The 23,454-nt window shown below is 45.9% G+C and overlaps 1 long non-coding RNA gene across 1 annotated transcript in view; it reads left to right on the top strand.

Annotated features, from left to right (window-relative positions):
• The window catches only part of LOC122115493, a 63,644-nt gene that overhangs the window by 22,308 nt on the left and 17,882 nt on the right, over positions 1-23,454 (top strand). The window lies entirely within an intron of this gene.

The following is a 23,454-nucleotide window of genomic DNA, read 5'->3' as shown; positions in this document are numbered from 1 at the left end:
AAGCTTTCACCCCATGCCTCCAGCCGGGCATACAGTGGTGTATAGACTAGGTCCTTGCTGAGATGGAGCTCCAGCCTAGTGGGGGAAACAGAAATCAATCACAGAAACAAAGTGTTGGTGCTCACAAAGGTGCTACCTTGCAAATTAAAACAAACTTGTGTGAAATGAAGTCGCTGAGGGACAGCTTTGGACTGGGTAGGCAGGGAAAGGCTCCGAGGAAGTGACATTGGAGAGAACACCTAAAAGAAAAGAGGAACAACGAAAGAGCAAGTGAACAGTTAACCTGTCCTGTCTGCCATGGGGGCAGGTGAGCCAGGGTGAGAAGAGGAAGAATGTTCTAGAACATAGGGCTCAGTTAAACTGAGTGCTTTTCGATATGTGACACTTCTTTCTTTAGTTTTATGAGACAGGATCTCACTATGTAGTCCAGCCTGGCCTTGAACTTGATTGAGTTCCTCCAACCTGAGCCTTCTAAGTGCTAGATGATTTAAGTATGCAATACCATTCATGGCATTTCTCCCCCCCCCCCCCCCCACTTCCTGAATTATGTTCTAAACATTCAGTGGGTGTCAACCTTTATTGGTTGCCTTTGGTATGCCAGACATTTCCACTGGGGACGGTGATGTAAACCAAGGTGAATATGGCAAGGTCTCTTCTCCAGGAGCATCCAGTGTGTTGGAGAATTAGAAACCAAGGAAGGCTGTGTGGTAAGTGCTGTAGGTGAAGGAATCACAGAACTAACAGCAATTGGATTTCTAAATCTCTGAGTTCTGAGACACAGTCCAGCAGGGCTTACCAGAGGTGGATGATACCTGCACAGTCTTGAAGGTGGGGGTGAGGCTAGCCAGGAGAGAAGGTATTGGCCCTGTATAGAGGCCTGGAAAGTGGGGAAAACAAATGTGAGAAGCATACGAGGCCCTAGAGATGGACAAGTGCTGGGGCCAATCACAGAGGACCTTGGATATTCTGGAGCCTGAACTAGATACTCAAATGCAGCTGGTGAAGTTAAGACAGATTTCTAAGAGACCGTGTTAGCAGCAGGTGAACGCTTGAGGATAAGACATTATATTTACACACTACTGCTCTGACACTTTAACACTCAGATAAATACATTTGGCTGCTTGGTTCTTTGGAGGCACAGGAGCTAAGTTAATCTAGAAGCAAGCACAAGGTTTTGGACTTCAGGCCAAAGAGTGTCTTTGCAAAGTCCCTTTAGGCTAGTCTCATTGTGCTGTAAATTTATAAAAGGAGCTGTTATTATAATCCATATAAACATGCAATTTGACTTTAAAATAATTCTGTATGCATTCCAGCCTGCCAGAGAACATATGGCTTTCTCCCATCCTTCTTATCTACTCCTCCTCTTTTGTTACCCTCTCTCATCCCTATTTCCCAGTCCTGGTTGTTATTGTTGTTGTTGTTATTATTATTATAATTTTTATTATTATTTTCACATATACATTACTTATTTAAAACACCCCAGTGTAGATAACACCACCTGGTTAAGTTTCCTCAACCAGTCGTGATCTGTTGAAAACCAGGAAATAAACAGGCAAAAAAAAAAAAAAAAATGAAGTGAGAGAGGTCAAAGTCCAAAGTAAATGAATGTGTATCGAGGACAAGTGGACTTACTACATTTCAGGAACTCTGTTGAGTTCTTCACATTCTCTCCTTTGCTTAAGTTTCCATTTGCCCCTGAAATATTCTCATCAGAAACCACCTGGTAGGCTGCATCACCCCTCTTACTTGCTTCTGGTTTCTGCTCAGGTTTAACTAAAAGAGAGCACTAACAACAGATCAAAGGGCACCAGAAAATGGCGTAAAGAATTGATTCCCCTAGCTCCCTATCTAGGCCCTGTGAGCCAAGTGCAACCTCCCCCACTGGAGCCCACAGCTCCTCCCAGGTGCCTGTTCCAATAGCTGTCTTCCCTGGGTCCCCTTACCACCTCCCTTCTTCATACCCTGAGGCTACAGATGGTGGCAGCTTCCCACTGTTGCTGCCCTCCAAGTGCTTTACTTTTCCTTGTTGGCTGTCCTCACTCAGCCCTTCCCATACCTTTGTAATAAACAGCTCCAACGAGAGTATGCCATCTGTTTCCTACTAAGACTGACTGAACAATAACTTCATGAGGTCAGGCCCATATCAGCCCCATTGGAAGACCAGAAACCTGAGGCTTGGAGAAGTTCAGTAAGTTATAAAGGTACACAGCTGGCAAATAGCAGAGCTAGTTCTCAAATCCAATTCCCTGATTCCAAAGTACATTTGTGTTTTGTCATCACATCACAGTGCTGTCCACACACCAAATATTCTCTCCCCCAGAATCCATGAACGATCTGTTGACCCTGGGATGTTCCTTCCCAATCCACAATCATTTTTTAAAAATGGAAATTCTAGAAATGAGTACTAAAGGCAAACCTTCAGAAGTTGACTGATGGCCATCTGAGATGGAGAAAGGGTCTATTAACTTAGGCGCGTGAATTTGAGAAGCCTTTGGTCCCTGCCTTGCTGGGCTCTCCTTTGTAGCCTCTTTCGTGAAGGGTACAGAGTTGACACACCAGACTGTGGGAGCTGAAATGAAATCCTGAATTTGCCCGAAGTGTGTTGCCACTCCCTGAACACTGGCCCTTATTTTCAAGGCCAGTCTTCATGCCTACCCATGATGCCCCAAATGTCAGGCAGAGGTACTTTTTTTTTTTTTTTGGTCAGTTATGGGGTTTGAACTCTGGGCCTGAACACTGTTCCTCACTCAGCTCTTCAGCTCAAGGCTAGCGCTCTACCACTTGAGCCACTGTGCCACATCTGGTTTTCTGGGTGGTTTATTGAAGATGAGAATCTCACGGACTTTCCTGCCTGGGCTGGCTTTGAACCACAATCCTCAGATCTCAGCCTCCTGAGTAGCTAGGATTACAGACGTGAGCCACTGGCACCCAGCTTTAGAGGTATTTAAAAAAAAAAAAAAGTTCTGAAACTGCTGATTCAATATGCATAAGGATATTATTGTTTTCTTTTAAGGAACTTTCAAAAACACCTAAAATTTAATTCTAACCATCATTTGAAGAGTCCGTGGGTGCAGAATTTTCTTTGTGTCCCAGCATTTTCAGAATCTGACATCACTCTAGGTTGGAGAGAGATGATGGGGACAATGGCCTGGAAGTCACCATTGGACCTTCCACCAGCTGCCCAGTCAGCCAAAGGACCTTTTAAGCCCCAGAACCCAGTTCATGAATACCTGTCTCAAGGTTACTATTGAAGGCAGGCACCTCTGACTGTCCTTGTGGCTTGTATTTGCCAGCCCTTCAAGATCACAGCTAAGGGAGGCCAGGAAAGGAGACCAGGAGGTCTACTTATATGCATTGACTATTAGTAAACTGGCCCTTGAAAGCACTTTTACATTTGTATTTCTTTGGATAATTTTGTTCACATGTGTGTTAGAAAGAGCTCGTTGCTTTCTCATATCCATTTCCCCTTTCTTTGCTAGTGATAAGGTCAGTTTTCAGCCAGCCAAGCCCCTTGTTAACCCAGTGACAGAACTGTTTCCCAGGCAGCTCTGTAGCTAGGTGCGGTCCTGTGACTGGCTGCTGATAGGTAAGTTGTTCTGTGGGGCTTCCAAGATGGGGTTTTTTTTTTTTTTTTTTTTTTTTGGGTCGGGTCGTGGGGCCTAAACTCTGGGCCTGGGCGCTGCCCTCAGCTCTTCAGCTCAAGGCTAGCACTCTACTACTTGAGCCACAGTGCCACCTCCGGCTTTTTTCTTTTTGCTTATGTGGTGCTGAGGAATCGAACCCAGGGGCTCAGGCATGCAAGGCTAGCACTCTACCACTGAGTCACCTTCCCAGCCCCTGGGGCTCCCAAGATGGCTCTTAGAGAAGGTGGTATGCTCTCTACCCACCCCCTTTTCTCCATTCTGCCCTCTTAAGTGAAGGCATAATAGCATTCCAGCACCTTCCACAGACCATGAAAATAAGAGCTGCGCTTTAGATATGATGTAGGATGGGCTAGAAGTAGCCTACATCCCTGGTGATGACCTTTTTTTTGGTGATTCTGGGGTTTGAACTCAGGATGCAATATCACTGAATCATGCCTCTCAGCGCTTCTGATAATGACTTCTGAAGTCCCTTGCTGATGTGGGATGATAACTTCCAGACTATTTGGGTTTTTCTGTTTAGTTTTAGTGTGAGAGAGAAATAAATTTTCATTTTGCTTAAGCCACTGCCATTTCCTGTTTTATGTAATGAACAAACAAAAACTCTACTAATACTGTCCTGTTTCCCTTTTGGAATAATTTTTTCATTATTTATGTTTTTTATATATGAGGAATGTTTTTCTTTTTTTCTTTTTTGTTGATTGTGGGGCTTGAACTCTGGGCCTGGGCGCTGTCCCTCAGCTCTTCAGCTCAAGGCGAGCGCTCTACCACTTGAGCTACAGCGCCACTTCTGGTTTTCTGAGTGGTTTATTGGAGATAGGAGTCTCACGGAGTGTGGGTGCCAGTGCTGGCTTAGAACCTCAATCCTCAGATCTCAGCCCACTGAGTAGCTAGGATTTCGCAACCCACTGAGTAGCTAGGATTACAGGCGTGAGCCACCAGCGCCCGGCTAGGAGTATTTCTTTCTTTCTTTCCTTTTTTTTTTTTTTCTGTCGGTTGTGGGGCTTGAACATAAGGCCTGGCACTGTCCCCAAACTCTTTTGCTCTAGGCTAGCACTCTACCACTTTGAGCCACAGCACCACTTCCCGTTTTTGAGTGGTTAGTTTGAGATTAGAGTCTCACAGGGACTAAGGCTAGCTTTGAACCTCAATCCTCAGATCTCAGCCTCCTGAGTTGCTAGGATTCAGATGTGAGCCATTGGTGCCTGGCTTCCTAGCTCACCTGGACCCTAGGCATCAGTAATTCAGTGAATGGCCTCTCTCACCTTTCGGCTTTTCAGTGCTGGGTGGAGAGTTCCCTCCACCCAGCAAGGCACCAGGATGTCTGTGAGAACAAGGTGACATTACTTAGACTCAGTCTCCTCACTTCAAAGCCAGTCGAGACAGGAAAGTCCATGAGACTCTTTATTTCCAATTAAGCACCAAAAAGGTAGAGCTCAGGGACAGCTGTTAGGAAACTGTCATGAGGGTATTAGAATAAAGAAAGAGCAGAGAATGACTTCAACAAAGTTGAAAAGGGATGACACCATGGTGACCTGAGGATAGTCAAGAGACACGTGGCAGAATGGGGCTTGGGATGAAGAGACTTAAATAATTTAAGAGTAATGGATGGGAGCAGGGTCCCAGGTAGCTGGAGGGTTCAAAGGGTAGGGGGACAGGGTTACAAGTTCAAAAATTTGGGTGAGTTTTGTTTGAGCCTGCTGACCTGTCGTCTCACGGCCTAACGCCTAAGAGGGTGGGGGAGTGGGTGCTCATATTTAGATGAAGATTTGGGGCTGGAAGAAGTACAAGTTGTCATGTCAAAAGGGAACTTTACAACTTGAGGGGGGGGTGGGAAGGGATGGGAAGGGTAAACAAAGGAGGAGGCTGCAATGCTTGATAAGAAATGTACTCACTATCTTGCCCATGTAATTGTAACCCCTCTGTACAGTATTTTCACAATAAAAAAAATAAAAATTAAAAAAAAAAGATTTAGGGCTGGAAAAATTCAGGAAGATCCCAAATATATATATATATGTATGTATATATATTTATATATACATATGTACACACATATGTATTCTTTAGTTATGCAAAGGGGTGTCAATTCAAGTTCTTTCAAGTTTAAAAATTGATTTACTGTTGATTATGCTTGGTCAAACCATATGTAGTAACTTTGTGAATAAAGCTTACTGTATGCATGTGTGTGTGTGTGTGTGTGTGTGTGTGTACACATGCATGTGTGTGCACGCACCAGTTCTAGGACTTGAATTCAGGGCCTGGGTGCTGTCCCTGAGCTTTATTTTCCCCTCAAAGCTAATGCTCTAGTGCTCTACCTATTAGGAAAATGGAGGAGAATGGAAAAGGAATAGGCTGGACTTGATCATCAACAGGCAAGGACTGTTTATTAAGGAACAGCGAGGAGCAGGTTTGGAGGTTGTGCCAAAGAGTTGAGACAGGATCTGGGTTTTTATAGGAGGTCTGAGCAAGGAGGCAGAGGTTAATGAGAAAGCCACTAGGTCTAGGAAGGTGGGGGCCTTTCAGTTGGGCCCACAATGGGATGTTTACAGCTGGGCTTAGGTGGATTGCCCTGCCTGCACTTCAAACAAGTTCACACATACCTGGGATTTTGCTTGGTAGTCTGTACAGGCCTGGGACAATAGGGTGGGGTCAATCCTTCACTACCACTTGAGCCACAGCTTCACTTCTGGCTTTTTTGGTAATTAATTGGAGATTGGAGTCTCATGAATTTTCCTGCCAGGGTTGGCTTTGAACCACAATCCTTAGATCTAAGCCTCTTGAGTAGATAGGATTATAGGTGTGAGCCACCAGCACCTGGCCTATTTGTACTTCTTTCTTTCTTTCTTTTTTAATTTTTTTATTGTGAAAATACTGTGTAGATGGGTTACAGTTACACGAGCAAGGTAATATGTATATTTCTTTTTTTTGGGGGGGGGGGGGTCTGGTCATGGGGCCTGAACTCTGGGCCTGGGTGCTGTCCCTCAGCTCTTCAGCTCAAGGCTAGCGCTCTACCACTTGAGCCACAGCGCCACTTCCGGCTTTTTTCTTTTGCTTATGTGGTGCTGAGGAAACGAACCCAGGGCCTCATGCATGCAAGGCAAGTGCTCTACCACTGAGCCACCTTCCCAGCCCCATGAGTACATGTCTTATCCAGCATTGTTACCTCCACTTTTGTTTTTCCCCTACCATCCCTTTCCTCGCATCTCCTACACTTCCCCCACCCTCTTGCCCCACCTAAATTGTAAAGTTTGTTTTTCAACATAGCGTCTTGTACATCTCACTGTTGCAGTGGGTCAACCTGTATCCCTATTTAAACAAATAGTTTTTTCCCTTCCCCTCCCCAAATTATACCAACATCAAATATAGTGAAAACAGGTTATACTGTGGGGGAGGGACATACAAAGCAACAAAAAAATCACATGTAAATATGTTAGAAACAATAGCAAGAAAGAAAAAAACCACCTGTGTCCCTAACTTGGGGTTCATTTCGCTTAACATCATCTTATCTGACCTTGTCTGACCCAGACATATACTAGTTATTGCAAATAAGGGAAACCATGGGACCTATGTTTCTTTGGGCCTGGCTTACTTCACTTAATATAATCTTTTCCAAGTCTTTCCATTTCCTAACAAATGGGGTGATGTCATTCTTTCTGATGGAGACATAGAATTCCATTGTGTATATATACCACGTTTTCTTGATCCATTCATCTACTGAAGGGCATCTGGGCTATATGTACTTTTTAAATGCTGTTTGGTATGTATTCTGTTGTGTGACTGTATCATTATTTCATTTTCTCCTTTGTAAATGAATCTAAAGTTTTTCAGTATCCCGCTAATATATGTATAAGCTACTGGAAGCATCCTCATCCTTATTCTCTTACACATTTGTGCTAAAATTCCTATAAACTAGACTCCTAAAATTGAGACTGTTAAGTTATATACATGTACTAACTTGTACAGCCTTCTGGTTGTTCCTTGTCAAAACCTTGAACCAAAAAAATACAATTTTTTTTTGCCAATCCTAGGGCTTGAACTCAGGGCCTCAGCACTGTCCCTGAACTTCTTTGTGCTCAAGGCTAGCACTTTACAACATAAGCCACAGTGCTACGTCTGGCTTTTTCTGAGTAGTTTATTGGAGATAAGAATCTCACAGACTTTCCTACCCAGGCTGGCTTTGAACCGTGATCCTCAGATTTCAGCCTCCTGAGTAGCTAGGATTACAGGTGTGCGCCCTTGTCTCCCAGCTACAGTATCTTTATAAATGGTTCTTTCATTGCACATTCTGTCCTCCTAGTTCATTCTTCAACCCCTCTGCTAATTACTTTTATAAAACTCAGATATGATAAGATCTAATTACAGCTTTCTCTGTTTAGAATAAGTCAGTGTTGTCTCCCAATAAGTCCTGAACATTCATCCTGGCTACTTCTCAGCTAATTTGGGTCTTCTGGGAAGCAGACATCAGTATGACCGGAACTGTAAGAGATTTGTTGTTTGGAGGGAGAGGAAAGGCTAACACTTATGAACAACAGAAGGAAAGGAAAGAGAGGTAGGAACTCAGAATGTCTGCAACTTCCAGAATATCTCCACCATTCCAACGTAAAACTCTGGCCAAAGATTTCTCAGTAGAAATGAGCCAATGGCTCATGCCTGTAATCCTAGCTACCGAGGGGGCTGAGATCTGGGGATCATGGATCAAAGCCAGCCTGGGCAGGAAAGTCCGTGAGACTTTTTTTTTTTTGTCGGTCGTGGGGCTTGAACTCTGGGCCTGGGCACTGTCCCTCAGCTCTTCAGCTCAAGGCGAGCACTCTACCACTTGAGCTACAGCACCACTTCCGGTTTTGGGTGGTTTATTGGAGAAAGGAGTCTCACGGTCTCTCCTGCCCGGGCTGGCTTTGAACCGCGATCCTCAGATCTCAGCTTCCTGAGTAGCTAGGATTACAGGCGTGAGCCACCAGCGCCCGGCCCGTGAGACTCTTATCTCCAGTGAACCACCGCAAAACTGGAAGTGGCACTGTGGCTGAAGTGGTAGAATGCTTGCCTTGAGATGAAGGGCTGAGGGACAGCGCCCAGGCCCAAGTTCAAGTCCCACAAGCTCCTCAGTAGAGGAGCTCCACTCTGGGCAGAAAATGGACATCAACCCTACCTTTCTGCCAGCTTTTAATGTTGACTGGGAGCTGCCCACTAGACAACATGGCCTTGACTTAAATGGTATAGTAATAGATCCTGCAGCTGTGAGCAACAAATTCTCTGAAACAGTATTCATGGCTGCAGGAACCGCAGCCTTGCCTGCCTTTTCGTCTTGTCTCTCCTTTCTCTGCTTCTAGATTCCCTCACTCCAGTGTCACTGGTCTTCCTGCATGCCTTTAGTAATAACCAACCATCCAAACCCAGCCTTGGCTCATTCAGCCTTTTGTGCCTGGAATGCTACTTCTTCCCATCCATACCTAATATGTTTTTCAAGGCCACTTGTGTTTTTTGTTTGTTTGTTTTGCTGGTCCTAATGAAGTAAGGAGGCCAGGTCTGACTGATGCCATATTGGCCGCCATACTGGTAGATTGTAGGGTCTGGTATCTTGTCTTCATGCTGGGGGAAGCACCTTATAACACTGTCAGCACTGTCCCTGAGCTGCTTTTTGCCCAAGGCTAGCACTCTTACCACTTGAGCCACCACAGTGCCATTCTGGCTTTTTCTATGTGGTACTGAGGGATCGAACACAGGCCTTCATGCATGCTAGGCAAGCACTCTACCACTAAGCCACAGTCCCAGCCTCCCCCCTTTAAAAATTGTTATTATAAAGGTGATGTACAGAAGGGTTACAGTTACTTTTTTTTTGGCGGGGGGGGGGGGGGGGGGTCCAGTCGTGGGGCCTGAACTGTGGGCCTGGGCGCTGTCCCTCAGCTCTTTAGCTCAAGGCTAGCGCTCTACCACTTGAGCCACAGCACCACTTCCAGCTTTTTTCTTTTTGCTTATGTGGTGCTGAGGAATCGAACCCAGGGCCTCAGGCATACAAGGCAAGCGCTCTACCACTGAGCCACCTTCCCAGCCCAAGGGTTACAGTTTCATAAGTCAGGTAATGAATGCATTTCTTTTTGGACAGTGTCACCCTTTCAAGACCACTTTTAATTGTAACCTCCTCTGTGCAGAATTATTTGGTCCTTGGTCCTATGGTATCATTTGTAGGAATTTCCCAGATTAAAGTAGCTCAGCTTACTCCTTCTAAGAGGACAACTTAACACAGTATATGCTCACAGTAAATGCTGCCTGAGCTATGTCCCTGCTCCTCCTCAAGGGCCTTGAGGTTGCAGGACTCTAGCTGCAGGAATGGATTGGAAATACATGGTCTGGACAAACGTGTTTGTTGGATTGTCCAGAACCTCAAAGGGGACAGACCTTTGTATGGGAGGGGCCTCTTTAGGGCAGGCCCTCACGTGGGTGGAGCTTGTATAGATAGTACCTCATATGGACAAGTAAGGTGGGGTGAAGGGTGGCTGGGGATCACCCAGTTGACTGTACTGGAATTTTAAGACTGCAGGATGTCTTCTTCTGTTTCTGTTTTCCTATGAGTGGGACAGTCTTCAAAGGTGTTTTTTTTTTTTTTTTTAAATTTTCTTTCAGTAATCTTTATTTTTTTTCCGATCAAAGGTGGGTACTTTTAGGACTCTTTCCCTTGTTTTTTTTTTTGGTCGGTCATGGGGCTTGAACTCTGGGCCTGGGCACTGTCCCTCAGCTCCTCAGCTCAAGGCTAGCACTCTACCACTTGAGCCACAGTACTACTTCCAGGATTTTCTGCTTATGTGGTGCTGAGGAATCTAACCCAGGGCCTCATGCATACAAGGCAAACACTCTACCACTGAGCCACCTTCCCAGCCTCTTTCCCTTTTTAAATCACATTTTAGTGAGTTGAGATTTTACATTTCTCCATCCCATTCCTTATGATGTAAGGAGATGCTGAGGACAAGATCTTCAGGGCAGATGAGTAACCATGTTCTGATTAGAGGTTCATTGGGAGATGGAAATGGGATTTTTTTCTTCTTCCTTTTTTTTTCACACCTACCTGTTAAAGAACTTCCTTGGGAGGGGACCTGTGGGGATGTTGTACCCACAGGTTTATGGACTAGGTATAATGAGAAGAGACATCAAGGCTTGGTGGTAGAGATGAGGAGGGTGTCTCAACAGATACTCACCGGAGATTCTGATCACTCTCTTGGCCGCCATCCCTTAGTAGGAGGCTAGACCTAAGGTGGCTGCATCATTCTTCCCAGGTATGAAGGCTGTGTGCTTCTGCCTTCCCTAACAGGATGTTACAGCCCAGATAGAAGTATGTAAGCTCTAGGGCTAGGAACTTAGCTGTTGGCATTGCCTTAACAACAATTAGGGATTCTTAGAGTCTTTGAAGGAGCCGTGGCTAGGGGTTCTTATCTGCAGGGCCACAGACTCATCTTTGGGAGTTGTGTCTCAGGTGTTATCAATTGTGTATATGGTAGAGGCCTGTCTCTCATCAGATTCTTTTTCTCTAGAAAGATCTGGGGCACCTGGGTGCCAGTGGCTCATGCCTGTAAGCCTAGCTAATCAAGAGGCTGAGATCTGAAGATCGCGGTTCAAAGCCAGCATGGGCACAAAAGTCCATGAGACTCATCGCCAATTAACAACCAGAAAAGTGGAAGTGGCATTGTGGCTTAAGTAGTAGAGCGCTCACCTTGAGCTGAAGAGTTGAGTGACAGTACCCAGGCCCAGAGTTCAAGCTGCCCCACAATTGACAAAAAAAAAAAGAATGATCGATCGATCTGGGTTCAAACCACTATGTTAACCCAAAGAACAACCTTTTGAATGTAGAACACTATGTTTTCCTATAAGAGCTGCGGTTTAGGTGAATTCCCACTACTGAGTAATGGAGACCTCAGGATGATTCTAGAAAGAAGTCTAGATCTCACCATCATATGGAAACTGAGCCCCTTCCCTCACCCCCCAAGAGCATTGTATTCCCCCTGTAATTGGGGTTTGTGGCAACAGGGAATAGATCTAAAGATTTAACCCTAAGGACTAGACCTAGGGCTGGGAAGGTGGCTCAGTGGTAGAGCACTTGCCTTGCATGCATGAGGCCCTGGGTTCGATTCCCCAGCACCACATAAGCAAAAAGGAAAAAAGCCGGAAGTGGCACTGTGGCTCAAGTGGTAGAGCACTAGCCTTGAGCTGAAGAGCTGAGGGACAGCGCCCAAGCCCAGAGTTCAGGCCCACAACCAGACCCCCCCCCCTAAAAAAAAGGACTAGACCTAGTGCTCCTACCTCCAGGGAGGACTACCTGGAGACAAAGAAGACCCCACAGATGTGGAAATGGAGTATCAGTAAGAACAGAATACTATAGAGCTGCTAAGTGAGTCTTAGCATTTACTATTACCCAGTCATTCTAATAATCCTACTTCAGGCCTGGGTTCTGAGCAGATTCTGGTCTCCTTGTGCAAGGAGTCAGTTCTCAGTTTCCCAGAACCTGTCAGAAGTATATGATGCACAGCAGGGGACACCAAGGAAAAGGAAATCCAGAAAAGAGGGAAATAGAGTAAAAAGAAACATCCTGAATTAGTGCAAATGACTGAGCTCCTTGATGCAGGCATGCAACTATAACGTGACAATCTCTGATTTTAACAATAACCCTTCCACTTTTAAGTCCTAGCCACAATTATGAATAGGGAACCATATCTGTTGAGACTTCCCAAGGGTTACATAAACAATTTAGAGGGATCTATCTTTTTAAACAGTCTCTGAAAACACTGGGAGGAAAAATCCCAATTATTTAACAGTCTGGTGCCCTGAACCAACCCTGGAAGTCCCTAGGAGGCCTTACAGAATCACTTCCTCCTGACTCAGTGGAGGCAGGCGCTGGTTTCTAGGGAGTGCTTGGGAGGAAAGGAGGGCCCAGCTGGGGGAGAGGGAAATGCAGTGAGAGGGAGGGGGAGGAGGCCCTAGACTGCCACTCCTACAGGCAGCTGTGTCTTGTCACTAGGACAGATCTGGAGCCCAGAGAGGAGCCTAGCTCTCCTGGGGGCTTGGCCCTTTAGGGGAGGGACCCTGTGCTCCAAGCACATTGTTCCCATCTGGCAAGCTGACATGATGGAAGCAAGGTTCCTGGGCAGCAATAAGTCACAGCTGGAACTTTCTGTTCTCTCCTATGGTCTTGGCAGCATTGGTGGGCCTGAGAGTTTCAGGGTCATCTGTACAATTCCTAGTCACCAACTCCTGTCACCATTCCAGTGGCCTTGGTCTTACGTAAGGGGAGAGAAGCAGGAGAATAGCTTAATGTTGTCCTTCTCTACTTACCTGTACCTCAGTTTTGTAATTAGAAATACGTTTTTAGTTGGGTACCTCTAATCCTAGCTACTCAGGAGGCTGAGGTCAGAGGATCCTTCGAAGTCAGCCTGGTAGACAAATCTAAAAGGTTCTTTTCTCTAGTTAGCCAGCAAAAGGTAGAAGTGGAGGTGTGGCTCAAGTGGTAGAGGGCCTAGCCTTGAGTGAAAAAGACAAGCAAGAACATAAGGCCCTGGGTTCAAGCCGGGTACTGGCACACACACAAACACTTTTATTTAAGCTTTCTCCTTCCCCAGATGTCTTTTTTGTTGTTGGAAATGCAGTTAGCTAAAGATACGTAACTCACTAGTACAAATTAACGCTATAGAACTGATGCACTTCTATTTAAAGAGGTCTAGGTCTAGCAGTTCCTAGTCTATTAGAGGTCACACATCCCTTCCAGAGTCTCATGGAGTGAATGAAGCATTTCCCTAGAAATGCACAAGCATCAAGACTTTTGGGCACCATTTTCAGGTTTCAAGGGCTCCTTTGACTCAGCCGGGGGTCCTGAGTTCTTGTGAGAGGGGTGAATCAAGAAGGTGGCAGTTGCTGGGAAGGTGGCTCAGTGGTAGAGCGCTTGCCTTGCATGCCTGAGGCCCTGGGTTCGATTCCTCAGCACCACATAAGCAAAAAGAAAAAAGCTGGAAGTGGTGCTGTGGCTCAAGTGGTAGAGCACTAGCCTTGAGCTGAAGAGCTGAGGGACAGCGCCCAGGCCCAGAGTTCAGGCCCCACGACCGGACTCCCCCCCCCCCAAAAAAAAGAAGGTGGCAGTTGAGGGGGGGGCGGACAGAGGCAGCCAGGGATCATGGGTACCACTAGAGATCACTTAGTGGTTTTAACCAAGACCAATCATATGACAACATCATTCATGAGTGTCTCTTACTAACTCTGGTTGCTGGCTGTTCTAGAGGAAAGGTGTCCTTCCTTCAGCAGTGACACCCAGCTACCATGTTGGGCCAAGTGTGCTGCTCCAGCATATATAGCATGAGTGTGGGTGAGAAGAAAACCACCTGGGCACATAGGGGCTGGCTTTCTGCTGGAGGGGGCAGGTGGCAGCTTGTACCGTCTGCTGGGTTGAAATCCTCTCATCGGAGTGACAGGGGCTGCTAGCCACCTTCTATGGTGAGTTCAAAGTCTCTTTTATTTTCTATGGGGAAGTCAGTTTTACTTCATAGCATGTGATTCCCAGGGAATTATTTTTTCTTTTTTCAAGCTAGGGGAAACATAGGGGAAGTTTTAGGATCCAGCGTTCATGCACAAGCATCAGCGGGGGATTTTGGAAGTGATGCAGTCTCGCGAAACGAGTGTAGCAGTCACTTGTAGGCCAGCGCTTTTGTTAGACGACGCTCCTGCTGTCTGCATGATGACTCGAGGAGGGGAGAATTTCTCCTCTGAGAGCCAGCTGGACAAATGTCAGCACTGTTGTCTTTGCAGGCCCTGACACAGAGGAGCTGAGCCTGGCTAAAGAGAGTTTGCACAGCTTGAGTGTGGGGATGGACTTAGTTTAACACATGGGGAAAATGGTGATGCATTGCGTAAGTCAGTCAGCCACAGCCCCCCCCACCCCCACCCCAATAGGGGTGAGGCATATCCAGCCCATGTCCTCAGAATCATTTGGTTCTTGTGGGACCAACATATGCTTCTCATCCACTGCCCAAAGCCCAGCTACCCATTGATGATTTTGTGTGGCTCACAAATGAGGTTATAAATACCCAAATGAACCTCCGCCAAAAAAAATAGTAATAACTTCTCCACCCCTGCTAGAGCCGTTGCCACCAGCTGGCACAGCATCTGATCTAAACCAGACATGTGCATATGGCTGCTGAGCTATTGAGACTCACTTCCCATCTACCCCACATCACCCAACAAGGCCCAGCTTTGCACTAAATCACACTGATAATCACACCTTCACTTCGTTGTGTTGTTTATATTTGTTTTTGTTCGCTGGACTTCTTGATGTTAAGTCAGATGAAGATTATTTAAGCAGGAGATAGCCAGAGATGAAAAGGCCTATGACTTCCAAATGGAGCATTTGCCAATGCCAGTGACACATGTCTGTACCTAGCTACTCAGGAGGCTGAAATCTGAGGAGCACAGTTTGAGGCCAGGGCAGGTAGGAGAGTTTGTGAGACTCTTATTTCCAATTGACCAACAAAAAGCTGGAAGTAGGGGGTGTGGCTCAAGTAGAGCACCAGCCTTGAGTGGAAAACGCCACTTAAGAGCTGAAGGCCCTGAATTCAAGCCCCTGTACTGCCAGGCAATAATTAATTCAGTTCATGAAGTTATCAGGGCACTATGCCAAAATCACCTGCTCCCAGCAACTATTACCTCAGGCCAAGTAAGTGAAGTGTGAAATGAAAGGATGAGGGCGATGAACGGAGGGGATGGCTCATAATCTATAGGCCTTTGGCTGTCAATTGAGGGGTTCAAGAATGATATTTTTTGGGGGGTCCAGTCGTGGGGCTTGAACTCTGGGCCTGGGCACTGTCCCTCAGCTCTTCAGCTCAAGGCTAGCGCTCTACCACTTGAGCCACAGCGCCACTTCTGGCTTTTTTTTTTTCGTTTCGCTTATGTGGTGCTGAGGAATCGAACCTAGGGCCTCAGGCATGCAAGGCAAGCGCTCTACCACTGAGCCACCTTCCCAGCCCCGTTCAAGAATGATTTTATAGACCCAACTTAGGGCCATTATAGGTGGACATGATTTAGTGACTTAGTTTCTAGGGAAGTTCTAAGTTCTTGGTCTCCAAAACCATCAGCCTGAAGCTTAAAACTATGTAGATGAGCAGGTGATAAATTCATAGTTTGGCTTTATAGAGACAAGTTCTGCTGACATAGCACACCTGCCCAGTAGGACAAGGTTTACACCACAGACAAGCAAGAATTGAATTGGGCAGGGGGGTACACACCTGTGATCCCTGCACTTGGAACACTAAAACAGAAAGACTGAGAGTTAAGAGGCTAGGATGGACTGCATGGTAATTTTTTTTTCATTTTAGAAACTAACATGTTTATTATGGACGGGTTACAGACTATTAGTCTTTCTTACAGGCTGATTTTAGAGGTTTGGGGGTTTGGTTTGTTCCTGTTTTTCGAGCAGCTTTAGATGCATCATGAAGTTATTTACTTGCACTGTTTCTGTTTTTTTTTTTTTTATTGTGAAAATATCATACAGAGGGATTACAATTACATGGGCAATGTTTCTGGTTTCTTTATGTGCACACTTAGAGCTATGAACTTTCCTCTCAACAATGCCTTTGCAGTATCCCAGAGATTCTAGTATGTATAAGTAAATTTAAAGCCAGTCTGGGATACATAGCAAGACATCCCCCCCCCCATACACACATGTTGAAGCAGGGCATTTCTTTCCATATGCAGCTTCAGGATTATGTGTAGCCATGCAAAGTAAGCACGTATAGGGATGGTGGATGGAAAAGAATCAGCTAGTGTAATCATTTATGAAAATAACAGAATTAAAAAACAGCAGTCTTAATCTCAATAAGGAGATAATTGCGGTTGGAGACATAGCTCAGTTGGTAGAACACCGCCACAGAGTACAAACATCAGGTACCAAGTTCAAGTCCCAGTCTCAGACCTGAAAAAAAAAAAAAAGGAGATAATTGGCCTGCATTGTTCTTTTGCTTGGGCTAGTGAGCTCCCAGACTTCCATAGACAAGGATGTTATACAACTCACCCAGTCCATTGCTGTTGCTTGAGAAGCATCTGAAACCAGGGTAGTCCCTCTTTGATGAAGAAAGGGCCTGGGAAGGGAGGCTTGTCCTGTGGATGCTCAGCAGAAGGGTCACTGATTCTCACCAGGGCCATTCCAGTCAGGACACAATAAACCAATGGGGCTGGCCCTTGCCCCAGTGCAACGGCATGCAAAGTAGATGCCATCTGTCATCCTGCCTACTGATGGCTAGTAAACCACACTTACTGTATAGTTCAGTTCCCTGCAAAATAATCTACTGTGTGTGGTAGAGACATGAAGATGAATTAGTCATGGAACTCTACCCTCCAGAAACAAGTCTAATAGGGGTTCCTTGTTCCCTCTCTCCACATTCCTGGTTTAGGGCTAGTTTCCCCCTTGCCCTCGCTGCCTGATGCTGGACTCTCTCCATCATTCAGCCTTCTCTACCCCAGGCACACTGGGGTCCTGGAGTCACATGACACTTGGTTTGGTGGGGAGATAGGCTAGCTCCTGAGCAGGTTCCCTGTAGTCTCCATGCCCAGTGCTGGAGCAATACCAATTCACCCCACACTGAGGATCTCAGTCCTCTTGCTCACAGGGCTGGCACGTGGTAGAGGCAGCCTCCTCCCACTGGCATGAGCCTGTCCCACCCTGGCCATGAACTCAAGGCCTCTGGGAGTCTCCACTGCTGCATACATACATGAAAGATCCACAGGAGATGATGTGGGGCTCAGGTAAAATGATGACCTTGTTGACTCCCCAAGGATATCATCCATCTGGGCTTGGGCCTGCCATCTTTTCTCTCCCCCATTCCTCTTTGAAAGAAAATTGCACACACCCAGGAATCAGAACCAGGCTCGGATCTGTGCTCCATCAGCTGTGACAATTGGTCAAGGCACCTAACTTTTCTAAGCTTCAGTTTCCCCATTTGCACAGTGGAAATAATGACCTTGTTAGTTACAGCATAGCGATCTTCAGAGGCACACTTCTTGTCCTTAAGCCTCATGAGGAGGTAGGATTTGAACTAGGACACACATGTGTGTTTGCGTGTGTGTATATGCACACACACACACACACACACATACACACACATACAAACATGGAGCCTTCTGTACTGCGTGTGTTTGGGTGTGGTTGTAAATGGAGTAATAAGAGTAAACTTCCTGACTGGGCAGTGGGTGGCATGGGCTTAATAGAAGCAGCCCTCCAGAGCTTCTGACTCTAGTGTTAGTTGTATCCTAGACACCCATGTATTTTACTCATGTTTTATTCAGTCACAAGCCTGTGCAGTGGGAGTTAGCATTCCTAAGGCTCAGAACACACCCTGCACTGACCTGGAACAGTATTGGCTGAGCACCTACTACTGTGGACTGTTACAGATCTAGCTATAAATAAAACACACCAAGGGCTGGGAAGGTAGGTGGCTCAGTGGTAGAGTGCTTGCCTTGCATGCACGAGGCCCTGGGTTCTATTCCTCCACACCACTTAAGCAGAAAAAGCTGGAAGTGGTGCCATGGCTCAAATGGTAGAGCACTAGCCTTGAGCTGAAGAGCTGAGGGACAGCGCCCAGGCCCAGAGCTCAAGCCCCATGACTGACAAAAAACAAAAGCACAAAAACACCAAGTCTTTCCCTTGTGGCTCTTGCATACATTCCACAGATGGTCACTTTCCCCAAATAAGCTGGAACATGTCCAAGCCAGGACTTGAACCTAGACCCGATGGCCTACAGGGTTTGTGCTTTTTCCCACCCCACTCTCTAGAGCTTGCTTAACCTCAGGATACTCCATTCATGTCCTGACTGTCCCTGGCAGCCCCTTGGGGGAATTGAAGATTTGTGAGCAATCATGAGCTGGTATTTCAGTAGAGCCCCGTTTCTAGAGAATTCTCCAGGCAGCCTTGACCCCGAAACCATGTTGGTTGAATGTCCGACCATTCAGATATTTTCCCCAGGGAGGGAGGAGCTTTTCCAAGGGGATTTTCCCAAGGGGATGGGGGTGGTCTTTGGGGTCAGAAAGGGACACTTCCTGGTGCGGTGGGGAATCCCCTGGGATTTCTGTGGAGTTTGGGAGTGGCCTATTGTTTTCCTACTGGTGAGGCCCTCAAGGGTTTTAGGAAAGGACCGGGTCAGACAGTCCTGGCATTAAATTAGCCTCCTGTCTGAGGCTCCCTGTGTTAGGAGCTCAGTTCCTGCCCTCTCTCACCCTTGGCCTCAGGCTGCCTCTTGCTGCTGTGAGACCTGTGGCACGGCCACTGACCAGAGACACTTTCCTTTAATTCCAGGAAATAGAGATATGCAACCTCTACCCCCACAGAGGAAAGAAAAAATGTTCACTAGAACTTTTAGTCATAATAGCAATCACAGAAGCAATTTAAAGGGCCAATTGCTTGGGGATTAAAGAAACTTTCATGAAAATCTGAAAGTAATAAAATACTACACAGCCATTTAAAAATTGCTATGAAGAAGAAAATTAGTGATCGGAAAGTATAATAGACTTAGTCAAAATTTAGGTCACAAAATACAACATACATGAGCCCATTCACAAAAAGAAAATTGTGGGGCTGGGAAGGTGGCTCAGTGGTAGAGCGCTTGCCTTGCATGCCTGAGGCCCTGGGTTCGATTCCTCAGCACCACATAAGCAAAAAGAAAAAAGCCAGAAGTGGTGCTGTGGCTCAAGTGGTAGAGCGCTAGCCTTGAGCTGAAGAGCTGAGGGATAGTGCCCAGGCCCAGAGTTCAGGCCCCATGACCGGACCCCCCAAAAAAAGAAAAGAAAATTGTAATCCTGTAAACCTAACTATTCAGGAGGTTGGGATCTTAGGATAGAAGTTTGAAGCCAGCCTGGGCAGATACATCTTAGAGAATGTGTTATCTGTAGTAGAACTGTTTACAACTTTCATGTTTTTCTTTGTTGTTGTTGATGTCTTCTGTTCTCAACATTTGCCAAATCTCTATCAGTGAAAATATATGCCTTTTATAATCATAGAGGTTTAAAAAAAAAAAATCATGGTAAACACTGGAGAGAGAAGGGAGAGAATTTTCTTTTGGCTCGACCTAGCCAGCCCTAGGTTTTTGTTTTCTTCCAAGAGTGTAAATACTGAAGAGTGAGAGAAAGCGTGTTATTATTCAAAAACAAATGTACTCTTTACCATATTTATGTAACTGTAACCCTTCTGTACATCACCTTTATAATAAAAAAAATTTTTTTTTAAGTTACATATACTGCAGGAGCCATAAGGGAAGCCTGAGAGCAACAGAGTGGGAACCTTCTAGAGAACTAGCTGATTAGGGCTGGGAATGTGGCTTAGTGGTAGAGTGCTTGCCTAGCATGCATGAGGCCCTGGGTTCGGTTCCTCAGTACCATATACACAGAAAAAGCCAGAAGTGGCGCTGTGGCTCAAGTGGTAGAGCATTAGCCTTGAACAAAAAGCAGCTCAGGGACAGTGCCCAGGCCCTGAGTTCAAGCCCCAGGACTGGGGAAGGAGTCTTGCCACGTTTATCCTGTTTCTTAGGCTCATTTTGTCTTTATAGAGCTCTTTATAGAGCTGGTTCACATCCGAAATGATCTGCCTGCCTACTTATATGCTTGTTGGTTACCTGTCTATGAGGGCAGCAGCCCTGTCTTGCTCTTTAAGACTTCCCATCTGGGAAGGGCAGTTCTTGGTTTGAAACTGGGACTTGCTCAGCCACCCAAGACTTTTGTCCTAAGGCTACCATACACCACGGAGAAAAAAATTGGGAATAACTGGATGTGACTCTAGAAACAGGCAGATAACGAGCTGATGGGGGTCAGGAATGAAAGTGGCAACCAGGCTGGGCCAGCATCAGCAACATTTAGTTACTGTTTACAGTTGTCATGGATGAGCCTGCTTTGTGCTCTGAATTTTGTATTTGAGGAAAATGAAGGTAGAAACAGTTACTCTTATGATCCCTCAACCCTGGCTTCTTTGTTTCCAACCATCCTGCTGCTGCTAGTCACTTCTGTCTTCCTAATCCAAGGCTTCAGCTTTCCTTTCTGTCTCTTTTCTTTTTTCATTGGTAATGAAGCTTGAACCAAGGGCCACACCTGGCTAGGCAGGTGCTCTACCACTGAAGACACACCTCCATCCCCAGTTTTTCTTTCTTGTATTCAAGTATTCTTCCAGAAGCCATTCTGCTTCACCTGCCATGACCAGGATTCAGGTCACTCCAGTTGGCAGCTCTCTGTCCGTGTATTATTTGATTTATCACAGTACATTGTCTATTCTTTTTGAAACCCCTTCTGTTGTGCATGTGAGTCCTTACTCACCTTTCCTGAGCTACTAAATGTGGTTCTGTCTTTGGAGAGCTTTCCCTACTCACAGCCACCCTCTTGAGGATCTCATCCTATAGCATGCCATTCAAGAGCTATGTCCTGCTGCCCACCGTGATGCACACCTGTAATCCCGGGTGTGGAGTTACCTGGGAGAACAATCAAGTTCCGGGCTTCCAAGCCTTGGGCTACATAGGGAGAGCCTCTTTCTCTCAAAAAAAGGAAAAGGTTGGACATGATAGCATATGACTATAATCCAAGCTACTCAAGAGGCAGAGATTGGGAGGATTCTGATTTGAAGCCAGCCTTGGCGAAAAGTTCCTAAGATCCTATCACAACAGAAAAAGCTGGACATAGTGGTGCATGCCTGTCATCACGGCAATGGCAGAAAGTGTAATAAGGAGGATCTTGGTCCAGGATGGCCTAAGCAAAAAAGGAAGACACTAGCTCAGTAATAAAGCAAAAAAGATTGGGAATGTGGCTCAAGTGGGTAGAGCTCCTGCTTAGTAAGCGTGAGGCCCTGTACCATTCCAGTACCACCACCACCAGAAAAAGAGCTATATTAAATTCTTTTTTTTTTTGGTCCGGTTGTGGGGTCTGAACTCTGGGCCTGGGCGCTGTCCCTCAGCTCTTCAGCTCAAGGCTAGCACTCTACCGCTTGAGCCACAGCGCCACTTCCAGCTTTTTTCTTATGTGGTGCTGAGGAATCGAACCCAGGACCTCGAGCATGCAAGGCAAGCACTCTACCACTGAGCCACCTTCCCAGCCCCCTTAAATTCTTTATTTCTGCCTCATCCTCTGAACTCTCAACTCACATCTCCATGTGTCTGTAGGCCTCTCCAGGTGACTATCCAAAAGGAACTTCATGCTTGACATGTCCAAAACTAGGTCCTTACCTTCTAAATGCCCTCTACCTTCAGGCTTTTACAATTCAGAAAATGACAATTCTACCTTCCCAGCTGCTCAGACCCAAATCCTGGGAGTCCTCCATTCCTATTACTGTTATTATTATAATAAACGTAATGTACAGAGGGGTAATACTTACAGAATTCAGGTGTTAAGTACATTTCTTTTTGGACAGCATCCCTTTTCCCTCCCTCCCTCCCAGTTTTTCCCTCCCGTCTCCATCCACAGGTTGTATAGTTCATTTTCAACAGTAGTGTCTAGTGAGTAGCACTACTGCATTTGTTCACCTTGTCCCTCCGTTTCCGTGCTCCCTTTACTCTCCCAAAGATAGATAAACAAAACAGCAAGAAAACAAAAACAGCAACAAAGACAAAAATCTCTTATTTCCATTTCCTGGAGTTCATTTGATAAATACTGTATATGATCAGAGGCACAGAGGCATTGTGCCTTTGTGTTCCTCCCCTTAGAGTATTTTCCCTTAGTCTTACTGTGTGTGAATGCCTAGAGTCTTGTATAATTGATCATGTCCTGGTGTATTTTAGATCTAGCTTCTGTATATGAGAGAAAACGTGCTGTTTGTACTTATGTCCATCCATTTCCCTGCAGTTCCACTCCTGTTTGTTTTTGTTTTTGGTCAGTCATGGGACTTGAACTCTGGGTCTGGAACTGTCTCTGAGCAATGCAAGTCAAGGCAAGCGCTCTACCGCTTAAGCCCCAGCACCACATCTGGTTTTCTGGTGGTTAATTGGAGATGAGTCTCACAGACTTTCCTGCCTGGGCTGACTTTGAACTGTGATCCTCAGATCGCAGCCCTCTGAGTAATTAGGACTACAGGCGTGAGCCACCAGCACCTAGCTCCACTCCTCTTTTTAAATCTCACTTCTAATCCATCAGCAAATCTTTTTCTTTTTCTTTTTCCAGTCCTGGGGATTGAACTCAGCCTGGGCACTGTCCTTTCTTTTGCTCAAGGCTAGCACTCTACCACTTGGGCCACAATGCCACTTCTAGCTTTTACTGTGTATGTGGTATTGAGGAATCGAACCTAGGGCTTCATGCATGCTGGGTAAGCATTCTACCACTAAGCCACATACCCAGCCCATCAGCAAATCTTGTGGGCACCACTTGGTAGAATCTGACCCCATCTGTACCTCCATGTTTCCTCTCTGACCCAAGTCATCACTGGGATTAATACAACATCCTCTTCACAGGTTCTACTGTCCTCCTATGTTCATTCACAACACTCCTCCCATATGGTTCTATGAAAATATGAGTCACATTATGTTATTTTTAGCAGCTCCACTGTTGGAATAAGCCTCAGTTTATACATGTGCTATGTGTGCTGGGCCTGGTCCCACCATGTGTATGATCCCCTCTGACCTCCCCCTCTTTACTCTGGCTACACTGCCCTTCATACTGCTCTTTAACAGGCAGCCTCTCCCCTCCAGGCGTTGGCCTTTGATATTCATCCTGGAAACCTTCTTCCCCAATAATTCTCAGGGTTCATCTCCTTACTTCTTCCTAGGTCTTTGTTCTTAATCTACCTTCTCAGGTGTCTCCCCTTTCCTGGAGTCATTTTGGCCCTTCTTTCCCA

The sequence above is a fragment of the Dipodomys spectabilis genome, unplaced genomic scaffold (genome assembly GCF_019054845.1).
Source record: "Dipodomys spectabilis isolate Male_0828 unplaced genomic scaffold, ASM1905484v1 ptg000119l, whole genome shotgun sequence".
NCBI lineage: Eukaryota > Metazoa > Chordata > Mammalia > Rodentia > Heteromyidae > Dipodomys > Dipodomys spectabilis.
This window is presented reverse-complemented; position numbering and strand designations above follow the sequence as displayed.